This window comes from Cervus elaphus, chromosome 22 (assembly GCF_910594005.1).
Source record: "Cervus elaphus chromosome 22, mCerEla1.1, whole genome shotgun sequence".
Classification (NCBI taxonomy): Eukaryota; Metazoa; Chordata; class Mammalia; order Artiodactyla; family Cervidae; genus Cervus; species Cervus elaphus.
The window spans coordinates 43,540,950-43,554,268 of record NC_057836.1 but is presented as its reverse complement, the minus strand read 5'-3'; the positions used below and the strand labels follow the sequence as shown (position 1 = coordinate 43,554,268).

The 13,319-nt window shown below is 43.4% G+C and overlaps 1 long non-coding RNA gene across 1 annotated transcript in view; it reads left to right on the top strand.

The window, feature by feature from the left end:
* Positions 1-11,976, top strand: part of LOC122680642 — a 54,172-nt gene extending 42,196 nt beyond the window's left edge. The window contains exon 3 of the long non-coding RNA XR_006336738.1: positions 11,950-11,976. This is a non-coding gene — a long non-coding RNA (uncharacterized LOC122680642). The remainder of the gene's footprint in view (positions 1-11,949) is intronic.
* The last annotated feature ends 1,343 nt before the right edge of the window (positions 11,977-13,319 follow it).

The window sequence follows — 13,319 nt, the reverse complement described above, 5'->3', positions numbered from 1 at the left end:
ATGACTTAATTCAGGTGTCAGCTCTTTCCTGAAGCCCTCTTTAATCGCTCCCCACTCCCAATTGCACGCCATGCTCATGTTCCCTGCATTTACCAGGACAGTTGCTGTGGCGCGATTATCCACTGACTTGTCTGGCCCCACCCTGTCTATGAGCCTGTTGGGATCAGGGACCTTTCAGAGGCAGAGTGAAAAGAAAACCACGTAGACCTTGATGCCACATCGACCTGGTTTCAAAGCGTGGCTTGGCCGACTTGTTAGCTGGATGACCTTGGGGCAAATTGCTTAGCCTTTAGGAACATCAGTTTCACATCTGGAGAATGAAGATGAGATTTCCACTATAGGGCTGTGTCAAGGCACCTTGATTATATAATCTTATTCCCTGAGAGATCTTTATCTTCTTCTTCTTCTCCAGCTCCTTTTCCATTATGGTTATTTACTTTTGATTTTCCCTTAGTTTCAGCCCATTCTGAATATTTTCAAACTGTCTCTCTGAGCAGGTGAACAGCAGAATGGGTAGCCTGGTGTCCATAGGGGAGGGCTGCAGTGGTGCAAGTGGGGCAAGCAGAGTGAGGTGGGGCAGGGAGGGGGGTAAGTATTTGGGAACAGTGATGTCTGCTGCCATCGCCTAGGGACAGGAAAGGACAGTATTAGCTTGGATTGCCAGCTCATCCTGTGTGATGCAGCCAGAGAGTCACCCTCTCTGAGCCTCTACTTCTGGTTGTGTAAGTGGGGATTCGTGTGAGGACTTCCCTGGAGTGTGGTGAGGGTGAAATACACACCCATGGAAAGGTCTGTATAGTCAAAGCTATACAGTAGTCATTTTCAGATGTGAGAGTTGAACCATAAAGAAGGCTGAGCACAGAAGAATTGATGCTTTCACACTGTGGTGCTGGAGAAGACTGTTGAGAGTCCCTTGGGCAGCAAGGAGATCAAATCAGTCAATCCTAAAGGAAATCAGTCCTGATTATTCGTTGGAAGGACTGATGCTGAAACTGAAGCTCCAATACTTTGGCCACCTGATGCAAACAGCTGACTCATTGGAAAAGACCCTGATGCTGGGAAAGATTGAAGGCAGGAGGAGAAGGGGATGACAGGGGATGAGATACTTGGATGGCATCGTCAACTTAATGGGCATAAGTTTTGAGCAAACTCTGGGTGATAGTGAAGGACAGGGAAGCCTGGCATGCTGCAGTCCATGAGGTCGCAGAGTCAGACACGACTGAGCGACTGAACAACGACATGGGAAGACCTGATGCAGACAGCGGTCATAGGAATGGAGCGTGTGCTCAATAGCTGCACATGCACAGACGTACCACCAGATGCCTTGCTTTTGTAGTATCCCTGCTAAATTGGAGAATGATGTCATGCACAGAAATAGAAATGTACTCAGCTGTTTGCTGGGTTCTGAACAGATTCTTCAGTCAGTGAGCTTTCAGGAACTCCAAACTTCTACCCAAATTCTTAAAATGATTTGCAGACAAGTAAGAAAGGAGACAACTTGGCAACTGAACAACAATAACAAGAAAGGAATTCGGTCTCCCAGGTGGTTCAGTGTCTGCCAACACAGGAGATGTAAGAGACGTGGGTTTGATCCCTGGGTTGAGAATGTCTCCTGGAGGAGGGCAGGGCAACCCACTCCAGTATTCTTGCCTGGAGAATCCCATGGACAGAGGAGCTTGGCAGGCTGTAGTCCATGGGGTCACAAAGAGTCAGAAATGTCTGAAGCGACCTAGCACAGACACAAGAAAGGACACTTCTGTTCTTCTTGTTTTGCCTTTTTAAAATTGAAGTAAAAGTTGATTTACAATGTTGTATTAGTTTCTGGTGTCTGGCAAAGCTAAGTTTTACATATATGTGTATATCTGTATAGATTCTTTTGCATATTCTTCTCCATTGTCGTTTACTACAAGATTATGAATATAGTTCCCTATACTTTACAGTAGGACATTGTTCTTTTTTATGTTCTATTTTATGTCCAATAGTTTTTATCTGCTAATCCCAAACTCCTAGTTTATCCATCCCCCATTTTTTCCCACTTTAGTAACCATAAATTTGTTTTCTCTGACAGTATGTTTCTGTTTGGTAAATAAGTTCATTTGTATCATATGTTAAATTCCACATATAAGTGATATCATATGACATTTGTCACTCTTGGACTTACTTCACTTAGTATGATAATCCATGTTGCTGCAAATGGCATTATTTCACTCTTTTTATGGCTGAGTAATAGTCCATCACATATATATATATACATACACATATATATTTATATATTGCATCTTTATCTATTTATTTGTCGATGGACATTTAGATTGCTTCCATGTCTTGGCTATTATACATAGTGCTGCTATGAGCATTAGGGTGAATGTATCTTTTTGAATTAGAGTTTTAGGGGAGTTCCATTCTTGTTGTCACAGCTGGGACCTGGTCTTGCAGGCTGAGAGGTGAGCAGGTAAGGGACCGAGGAAGTGACCCCCCACTTGAATTCCCTCAGACCACAAGTGTGGGCTAAGGCCTCTCACTTTTGTTGGGTGAGGAGGGTTGAGAAGCATGACCTGGACTATCCTCCAGGACACGTGAAAGTCAAGTCCCAGTGTTGAGTGACTTTGGAGCAAGGAGGGAGACGGGGGTCCCACTCTCCAGGCTGAGTAGGTTGTAGCAAGCAGTTCCCCAAAGACTCTAAACTCCAGGGCAAGAGCGCAGTTGAAATTTTAGATCCACAAGTGATAAAGAAACATCAGTAGGATGAATCAAAAACATGGGCTGGTCCCTGAATTCCCTCCTCTCACTCCCCTCCCTACTCAATGGAAGGAAATGTTCTGTAAATTCTAGACCACCTGGGAACTCAAGGAGGTGCTCTATCCACTTGAGCTCAGTTTTTCTATATGTCAAATGGGCACAATCTACCCACTTCAGCAGATTCCTGTCTAAGATGGTACGTTAAAGCTCCCATCCAGAGTGGGGTTTCACACAGGCTCAGCAGGGCTGTTCCTCCCTCTTTTCTCTTACACTATATTGGAACCACTTACCTCTCCAGACTTCCGTCTTCTCTGAAAAGTGGAGGAAATGTGTGGCCCCTGTTCCCATGAAGGGAAGTGTGTGAGCTGCAAAGGCAGTGGTTGGACTCCCCGTCCCCTCTGAGCCCAGGATGTGCTGAGTGGGCAGTGAAGAAAGGCAGAGATGTCCCAGGAGCCAACGCTGCTCTGGAGCATGGTCCCTCCTTCCATGGACACCCTCCTGGTCTGATCCCCGTTCTCCGTGACTCTCAAGCTCTGAAGAAACAAGATCCCAGTCTGGTTCCATCCTCATCTGTTTCCTGAGATTCCTTCAGAGGTCCATGGACTGACTGCCCATCCTGGGCTGAAGAAAGGAGTCTTCTGGGTCTTTCTTTAGGTCCACCTTATCTGCATTAGATGGGACAGACCTGAGAACCTTTGTCTTCATGATGTGAAATCAGTCAGTGGGTCCCTAACAGGTATTCTCTGAGCAAAACACCTAGGAAAATACTTCTGCCCTTAAAGAGGATGCAGTTACAATACAGATTAATATATTAATATATCTACTATGGTACTTGAAATAGATGTGGATACATGTAACTTTGTACATGCATGTAAATATGTATATACGCCTCCAAGCATTTCTTCATCAGCTCTCTATGCCCTACAGTTCAAGCTGCTGTTAAAGTCTTTCTTGGACCATCGCAGTAAATAGCCATATAGATATATGCACAAGTAAGAGTGATAATATTCCTACATGGTGTTAACACTGGGCATAATTCCAGCCATTTTGCATTTTTCAACTCATCTATCATCTAAATGAGTTTGAGCAAACTCCGGGAGATATTAAAGGACAGGGAAACCTGGCATGCTGTAGTCCATGGGGTCGCGGAGAGTCGGACATGACTTAGAGACTGAACAACCGCAATCCTCTAAAACTATCATTATTCCCATTTTACAGATGAAAAAAGTAAGGCATCAGAGAGGCTAAGTATCTTGCCTAAAGTCACACAGCAGATAAGTAACAGAGCTGGGATTTGAACCCAGGCAGTCTGGCTCCAGACCCTGTGCTCTTCATTCTGTAATCTCCTGACACTCACTAGCAGCAGCCTCTTATGTGCACATCATCTGCAGAATCAGCCCCTTCAACCATTCTTCACACCTACCTTCTGGAACCTACCTCCCTATTACCTAAAACCCTCCAGCCCACCCCTCACCCCCATCTATCTTTGTGATAGCGGTGAAACCCCTTGAGCAGGTCCCAATGCCCTCCTCTGCCTCATTTGTAGAAGTGGCTCCTTTGCAACATGCACTTGAGGATCAATATCTCTGTCTTTTTCAGTAGGAAGCCTCCTTTATGACATCAAAATAATTCTTGAACCGAGCATGGCAATAGTTCTACTTTTAGTATCTATCGATTTAGAAAACATCTACCAGCAAAGAGCTACCCTGAATTCCATAATACTTTAAAATATATTTGATGAATTGTGATATGTGCTATATTACTTTTTCAGTTTATAAACCAGGCTGGATTCAGAGATAAATTCTCAGACTTATACTAAATCCCTGAACCCAGAGATCCTTATCCCTCAGCTAAGAAATCACTGTTTTTCTCCACTCTTTCAAAATCTTGCAAGTTCCCAAGGCACCTTTGAACATGCTGATACCTTGTCCTGGAGTGACCCTCCCTAAGGACCCAGCTTAAGCACCACCTCCTCTGGGGAGTCCTTCCTGACTCATCTCATCACCCCATCACTGCCCAGCAAATAGCTCTGCCCCATTGTCTCTGCACCATGGCCCCTTCTTTACCATTGCTCACGTCACATGGTCCTATTGTCATTTATTTGCAAACACTACTGTATAATTTGGCCAAGTACAGGAGCCTTGGCATCCATGAGACCCAGTTTTCTGTCTTGGCTGTAGCATCTCCTAGCTTTGTGAACTTGGGCAAGCTTGAGCAAATGCCTTCTCTATTTTTAAGCATCAGATTCTTCACCTGTAAAATGAGGATGCTTGTACCACCTGTCTTCCTAGCATCACCTGACACATTTCTGATAATAGAGCCATTCTTTCCTCTTTTCTTCATCTCTATTTTAAAATAAAGAATCCATTCTATGTGGTTTTATGGGGCTGCAGTGGTGGTAGGTGTTCCAGACCTGGACAAAAGGAGGGCTCCATCTCCTACTCACAGTAATTGGCTTGAAAGTAGGCATGTGGCTCCAAACAAGCTAATCTAGTCCCGTCTGGAACTTTCTGTTAAGAAAATAAGAAGAGATTGTCTGATCACTCAGGGGTTGCTATGTGGTAAAATGTGGTTCTAGAGGGGTGGACAACTATCTTACCCATCACATAGAAAGAATCTAAGAAATGGAGAGGAAGATGAAACATTGATCACATCATACAAGTCTCTTGATCCAACCATTCCTGAAGACAGTGAACTCCTGGGTTTCTAATTAAAAAGCCAATAAATCCTTCCCCACCCTTTTCCTTTTAAACTTAAACTAGCACTAGTCAAGTTTATTTCCCTTGCACCAAACAGAATTCTATGGCAGTCTATGGACGCTGGTGGTTCTTGATGAACCATGCTTTTTAGTATTCATGCCCCTGAGTTGTCAACTCCTATTGACTATGAGCGGCGCTTGCAAGTGATCAATGGAATGAGATGAAAGTGATGCTGTGCCTATTGTGGGCGTAAGCCTGAAGAAGGCTTGACAGCTTCTGTCCTCTTGGAAGGCCTGGGCGGCTCTGTAAGTTCCGGACAGACCATGTGGAGATGCCACATGAAGAGGAAGACATCCAGATGCCATGCAGAGAGATAGAAGCTCAGTTTTCTGGTGTCGTAGCTGAGTCCAGTGCCCTGTCAACCTTCCAGCTGAATGAAGCCACATAAGTGATCACAGGCAAGACCAGATAAATCACCCAGTCTAGTCCTGTTCAGATTACAGTATTTGGAGTGATGATAAAATGATTGCTCTTTTAAGCCACTGTGATTTGGTGTAGCTTATTTTACAGCAGTAAATAACAGGAGCACTGACTAATATACTTCTTCATAGCGTTGTTGTTAGAACTGAGATATTGCATGTAAATTGCTTAGCACAGTGCCTGGCACATAGAAAATGCTCATTAAGTATCAACTATTCTTTTTCTTATCATTGTTATTATTATTGTTACCCAAATTTTGTTGCTATCCAAATGTTTGCTGCCCAAACTAGATTGTGATGTCATTGTATCATATACATTGCTATATCCCTGGGATCCAGCCCAGAACATGACATATGTTTAGCACTCTGTCAATGTTGCTTTCAATGAATGAATGAAGAGCGAAAGAAGTGTTCACAAATGCAAAATTCAGTGCATCATGCATAGTTTATCCTTAGCATATATTTTTGATCTGTGTATACTTCAGATGGAATTTGATTCAAAGTTGTCTAGACCACTGAGGGTCTAGAAGAATTTCCAGGACAACTGATCTCCTTGTAGTAACTCAGTGATCCAGATTGAGGGAGATTTCAGAAGTCTGTGGCTATACCATCTAGAACATGGCCTCTGACTGGGTAGTATATCAGGTGAACACAGACATGGTAAACACCACATCGGCTCTTAAATTTTTTCTGGTAGAAGGGCACACCATACTTCCTATTACATTTCATTGACCAAGGCTAGTCATGTGGCCCCATCGAATTTCATATGTGACAGAGGGCTGTTCTCAGGAAGACGGAGTTCCTTAAACCTTCCCCCCCTCCCAGCAGGTGCTCACGCCTCACGGACAAGATGGTCAACAGCTCTTCCACTAGATTAGCCCTGGTATAGTGAAAAAGATACTACTCCATGCATCTCATTTTACAGAGAGAAAATCAAGACTAATAAGCAAAGTGACTTCCTCAGACCCCCGAGATTGATCAATTTTTATTTAAAAGATTTAATATATATGAGATAATGCTAGTCTAGCAAAATGGTAAGAGTAATTCTCTGCAGTGGGGTCATGGTGTTCAGTAGAATTCCTTCAATTTTTCTGTACATTTGACATTTTCTGTAATGTTGGAAATTTAAATTTACTTTTAAAATAGTTAACATTAATACACTTACATTATTCAAAATTCAGAAGGTATCAAAAGTTAAATATTATCAAGTCTTCCTTCTACCCTGTCCCAGGTTCCCAGGTTCTTTCCCAAAGGCAACCAATATTATCAGCCTCTTATGATTCCTTCAAGGGATAATCTGTGTCTGGGCAACCACAGTTACAAACAGATGCAGGCTTCTCCTTTTTTTTTTTTTTTATCATTAGGTAGCAGAGTTTTGCTAAAAGAACACACTGGTCATAGCAAACACTCCCTTCCAACAGCACAAGAGATGACTCTACCCATGGACATCACCAGATGGTCAATACCAAAATCAGACAGATTATATTCTTTGCAGCCGAAGATGGAGAACCTCTATACAGTCAGCAAAAACAAGACTGGGAGCTGACTGTGGCTCAGATCATGAATTCCTTATTGCCAAATTCAGACTTAAATTGAAGAAAGTAGGGAAAACCACTATGCCATTCAGGTATGACCTAAATCAAATCCCTTATGATTATACAGTGAAAGTTACAAACAGATTCAAGGTATTAGATCTGATAGACAGAGTACCTGAAGAACTATGAACAGAAGTTCATGACATTGTACAGGAGGTGGTGATCAAGGCCATCCCCAAGAAAAAGAAATGCATATGACCCAGCAATCCCACTTCTGGGCATACGCACTGAGGAAACCAGATCTGAAAGAGACACATGCACCCCAATGTTCATCGCAGCACTGTTTATAATAGCCAGGACATGGAAGCAACCTAGGTGCCCATCAGTAGACGAATGGATAAGGAAACTGTGATACATATACACCATGGAATATTACTCAGCCATTAAAGCGAATTCATTTGAATCAGTTCTAATGAGAAGGATGGAACTGGAGCCCATTATACACAGTGAAGTAAGCCAGAAAGACAAAGACCGATACAGTATACTAATGCATATATATGGAATTTAGAAAGATGGTAACGATAAACCTATATGGAAAACAGAAAAAGAGACACAGATGTACAGAATAGACTTTTGGACTCTGTGGGAGAAGGCGAGGGTGGGATGTTTCGAGAGAACAGCATCGAAACATGTATATTATCAAGGGTGAAACAGATCACCAGCCCAGGCTGGATGCATGAGACAAGTGCTCGGGCCTGGTGCACTGGGAAGACCCAGAGGGATGGGGTGAGGAGGGAGGTGGGAGGGGGGATCGGGATGGGGAACACATGTAAATCCATGGCTGATTCATGTCAATGTATGGCAAAAACCACTACAATATTGTAAAGTAATTAGCCTCCAACTAATAAAAATAAATGGGAAAAAAAAAGAAAAGAAAAAAAAGAAATGCAAAAAGGCAAAATGGTTGTCTGAGGAGGCCTTACAAATAGCCAAGGAAAGAAGAGAAGCTAAAGACAAAGGAGAAAAGGAAAGATATACCCATCTGAATGCAGAGTTCCAAAGAATAGCAAGGAGAGATAAGAAAGCCTTACTAAGTGATCAGTGTAAAGAAATAGAGGAAAACAATACAGTGGGAGACTAGAGATCTCTTCAAGAAAATTAGAGATACCAAGGGAACATTTGATGCAAAGATGGGCACAATAAAGGACAGAAATGGTATGGACCTAACAGAAGCAGAAGATATTAAGAAGAGGTGGTAAGAATACACAGAAGAACTATACAAAGAAGATCTTCATGACCCAGATAACCATGATGGTGTGATCCCTCACCTAGAGTCAGACATCCTGGAATGCAAAGTCAAGTGGGCCTTAGGAAGCATCACTATGAATAAAGCTAGTGGAGGTGATAGAATTCTAGCTGAGCTATTTCATGTCCTAAAAAATGATGCTGTGAAAGTGCTGCACTCATTATGCCAACAAATTTGGAAAACTCAGCAGTGGCCACAGGACTGGAAAAGGTCAGTTTTCATTCCAATCCCAATGAAAGGCAATGCCAAAGAATGCTCAAACTACCACACAATTACACTCACCTCACACGCTAGCAAAGTAATGCTCAAAATTCTGCAAGTGAGTCTTCAACAGTATGTGAACTATGAGCTTCCAGATGTTCAAGCTGGATTAGAAAAGGCAGAGGAACCAGAAATCAAATTTTCAACATCCATTGTATCACTGAAATAGCAAGAGAGTTCCAGAAAAATATCTACTTCTGCTTTATTGAATATGCCAAAGTCTTTGACTGTGTGGATCACAGCAAACTGGAAAATTCTTAAAGAGGTGGGAATACCAGACCACCTGACCTGCCTGCTGAGAAATCTGTATGCAGGTCAGGAAGCAACAGTTAGAACCGGACATGGAACAATGGACTGGTTCCAAATTGGGAAAGGAGTATGTCAAGGCTATATATTGTCATGCTGCTTATTTAACTTATATGCAGAGTACATCATGAGAAACGCTGGGCTGGATGAAGCACAAATTGGAATCAAGATTGCCGGGAGAAATATCAATAACCTCAGATATGCAGATGGTACCACTCTTATGGCAGAAAGTGAAGAGGAACTGAAGAGTCTCTTGATGCAAGTGAAAGAGGAAAGTGCAAAAACTGGCTTAAAACTCAACATTCAAAAAGTGAAGATCACAACATCTGGTTCCATTACTTCATGGCAAATAGATGGGGAAACAATGGGAACAGTGAGAGATTTTATTTTGTTGGGCTCCAGAATCACTGCAGTTGGTGACTGTAACCATGAAGTTAAAAAACACTTGCTCCTTGGAAGAAAAGTTATGACCATATGAGAAAGCAGAGACATTACTTTGCTGACGAAGTTCTGTCTAGTCAAAGCTATGGTTTTTCCAGTAGTCGTGTACGGATGTTAGAGTTGGACCATAAAGAAAGCTGAGTGCTGAAGAATTGATGCTTTTGAACTGTGGTGTTAAAGAAGACTCTTGTGAGTCTCTTGGACTGCAAGGCGATCAAACCAGTCAATCCCAAAGGAAATCAGTCCTGAATATTCATTGGAAGGACTGATGTTGAAGCTGAAACTCCAGTACTTTGGCCACCTCATGCGAAGAGTTGACTCATTGAAAAAGACCCTGACGCTGGGAAAGACTGAGGGCAGGAGGAGAAGGGGATGACAGAGGATGAGATGGTTGGATGGCATCACTGACTCAATGGACATAAGTTTGAGCAGGCTCCAGGAATTGGTGATGGACAAGGAAACCTGGTGTGCTGCAGTCCATGGGGTGGCAGAGTTGGACATAACTGAGTGACTGAACTGAACCCTCTACACACACAGCTATGCATTGAGAATGTCCCTTGCACTAGCTAAATGATTTGTACCCAGTATCTCTTTAATCCTCATAGCAACTCTGTGAGGGAATCGTGATGTTCCCATTTCATGGGTGAGAAAACTGAACTACAGAGAAATTAAGTGAATTGTTCTAGATCCCATGAATAATAAGTGGAAGCATTAAGATATTAATCTAGGTTTTCTGACCCCAAATTCTGGGCTATGAGCTGCCACCTTGCAGCACAGGCATGGAGGATCAGGGGGATGTTCTGGTGTTTTGAACACAGGGATGGCATTGAAACACACTCCTGATGGGACTCAAACCCAGCCATACCCCAGACTGGGACTTGAACCACAGTTCTTGGCTTAGAGGGGAAGCAAACCCACTGTCTTTTAATTGAAAGTCTCAAGACTTACTGGAGCTCAGGTTCTTTTGTCTTGATGCAGAAAGGATTCAGCGTGAGGCAAAGTGATGGGCAAAGAGTGAATGTATCAGCATAAGATGCTTGTGAGAGATACAAGCAGGCAGGCAAGGGAGTACAGCCCTGAGGACAAAGAGGGCTGCATTTTTATAATTAAAGAAAAAGTGGGGAGTGAAGAAGACCATCTTCTTTCCCCAAAGAGTAGACATCAAAGCTTACATCATTAGTTTCTCCTTTGATCCTATATGGTCTAACCGGGGCTGTTGTGGTGCTATTTAAATAACTAGTATGTTGGTACAGGGTGGTAACATATGCTAACATATGGAGATTCAACTCAGGTTTCAATGTAATATCCTCCTTCCCCTAGTTTTTTCACCTTTCACCTATATTCCTGTATTAACTACATGCAGAAATGCTACTCTTCAAGGCCCATTAACGCTTTGACTGCCTGTAGCAAGATTGAGACTCCATAGCTATTGTCTTGTGTTTTAACAATCAGGATTGGTGGCTTGAATGTGCCTGGTGCTTGAATGTGCCTGGTCTTCCTTCAAGGCAAAGTAGATTGCTGCCAGGTTACTGGATTCTTCTCTTCCATGGTCATTAGCTTACAATAGTCTCCCTAGCATGGTATGCGGCTGCTGCTGCTAAGTCGCTTCAGTCCTGTCCGACTCTGTGCGACCCCATAGACGGCAGCCCACCAGGCTCCCCCGTCCCTGGGATTCTCCAGGCAAGAACACTGGGGTGGGTTGCCATTGCCTTCTCCGCTAACATGCCATAGGATTTTCTAAATGAAGCTAGAAATGAGAACAGGTACATCACTGTGTGAACTAAGTCCCATTCAAGTGTTAATGAGGCTCCGGTGCATCCTGCTAACTTTCACCAGTGTCTCCTGGGATGAAAATAGATTTACAACTGTCACAGTGACTAAGCAGGTATAACCAGAAGCAATTTTGTCTCTCTGTCCCACTCCAGTGCTATGGGGCTGGTTCCTGCTCTGATTCTGTAAGCAATTATCTCACTCTTTAGGTAATTAAAAGTGCTTTCATGCTGGTAGACACCCCAGGTATATCAGTTCAGTAACCAGCATGTCAAGTTTTATTTAATGGTTGAAATTCCAAATTTTATTCAGAGATAAAGCTTCACCCCTCCTCTGGCTGCCAGAGAAGGAGCCTGCAATGGGAAAAGGGGATGGGGCCAGATTTCCTGATTCTCTGTATTTCACTCTAACAGATCCAACCAGTCCATCCTAAAGGAGAGCTGTCCTGGGTGTTCATTGGAAGGACTGATGTTGAAGCTGAAACTCCAATACTTTGGCCACCTGATGCGAAGAGCTGACTCATTTGAAAAGACCTTGATGCTGGGAAAGATTGAAGGCAGGAGGAGAAGGGGACGACAGAGGATGAGATGGTTGGATGGCATCACTGACTCAATGGACATGGGTTTGGGTGGACTCTGGGAGTTGGTGATGGACAGGGAGGCCTGGCATGCTGCAGTTCATGGGATCGCAAAGAGTTGGACATGACTGACCAACTGAACTGAACTGAACTCATCCTCTAGCTTGCTAAGAATTGATGTTAAGAGGCCAGGGAGGTTCTTGCCTCTGTGGCACTCTTGGTAAGGGGTATAGGCTCTTTCTGGGTTTGAAAGTAAAAGTGTTAGTCACTTTGTCATGTCCCATTCTCTGCAACCCCAGAGAAGCCCACCAGGCTTCTCTGTCCATAGAATTCTCCAGGCAAGATTACTGGAGTGAGTGACCATATCCTTCTCCAGGGGATCTTTCCAACCCAGGAATTGAACCTGGGTCTCCCATATTGCAGGCAGATTATTTACCGTCTGAGCCACCAGGGATCAGATCTTTAAAGTTGAGTGTTTTAGGAGGCCACTTATGTGGATTCTTTGGAGATTCTCATTGCTAAGAACTTTTCCCTCTTTTGTGGGTGACATTTCTCAGAAAGGACACTGAAGACTCCTCTCTTGGTCCCTGGGCATCCACCTCCAGCCCTGCAGCAGTTTTCTGCTGAGGTATCTTCATTCCTCTAGGCAGCGGTCAAGGGCAGGATCTGAGACCATCTTTTGCTAGCTTGTTCTCTTCTGTGATCATGTTTACAGAAGACAAGCTCCCCACACAGCATTAGACTCTCTGTAGCTAGGAGTTCTGTCACTTGTCAATCAGAGTTATGTACTCTGCTGCCCCTGACCACTTCATCAGACAATAATCTATGAGGCCTTAAGTATCCAGAATACCTGAGTCAGCCTTTTGCATTGGCCTGCTTGGAGCTTCTCAAGCACTCCCTGGTGGATTAATCTGCAAAGATGGCCACCAACAATTCCTCTCATCTGTATGCACACTCCACTGATCTCAGCAAGAGGTAGTCTTTCCTCCTCTCTTTTGATGGGTGGAGATGACCTCTTGACGTATTTGACCAACTGAAAAGGTACAAGTGATTTGTGCAAGTTCTGAAATCTGGACTTCAAGATACTGTGTAGCTTCCACTTTTGCTCTTTTGGGATCCAACTGGCATGTAGAGAAGCTCAGGTTAGACTTCTGAATGATGAGAAACCAGATGAAAAGAGACAGACCTGGCCAGTCCTCCACCATT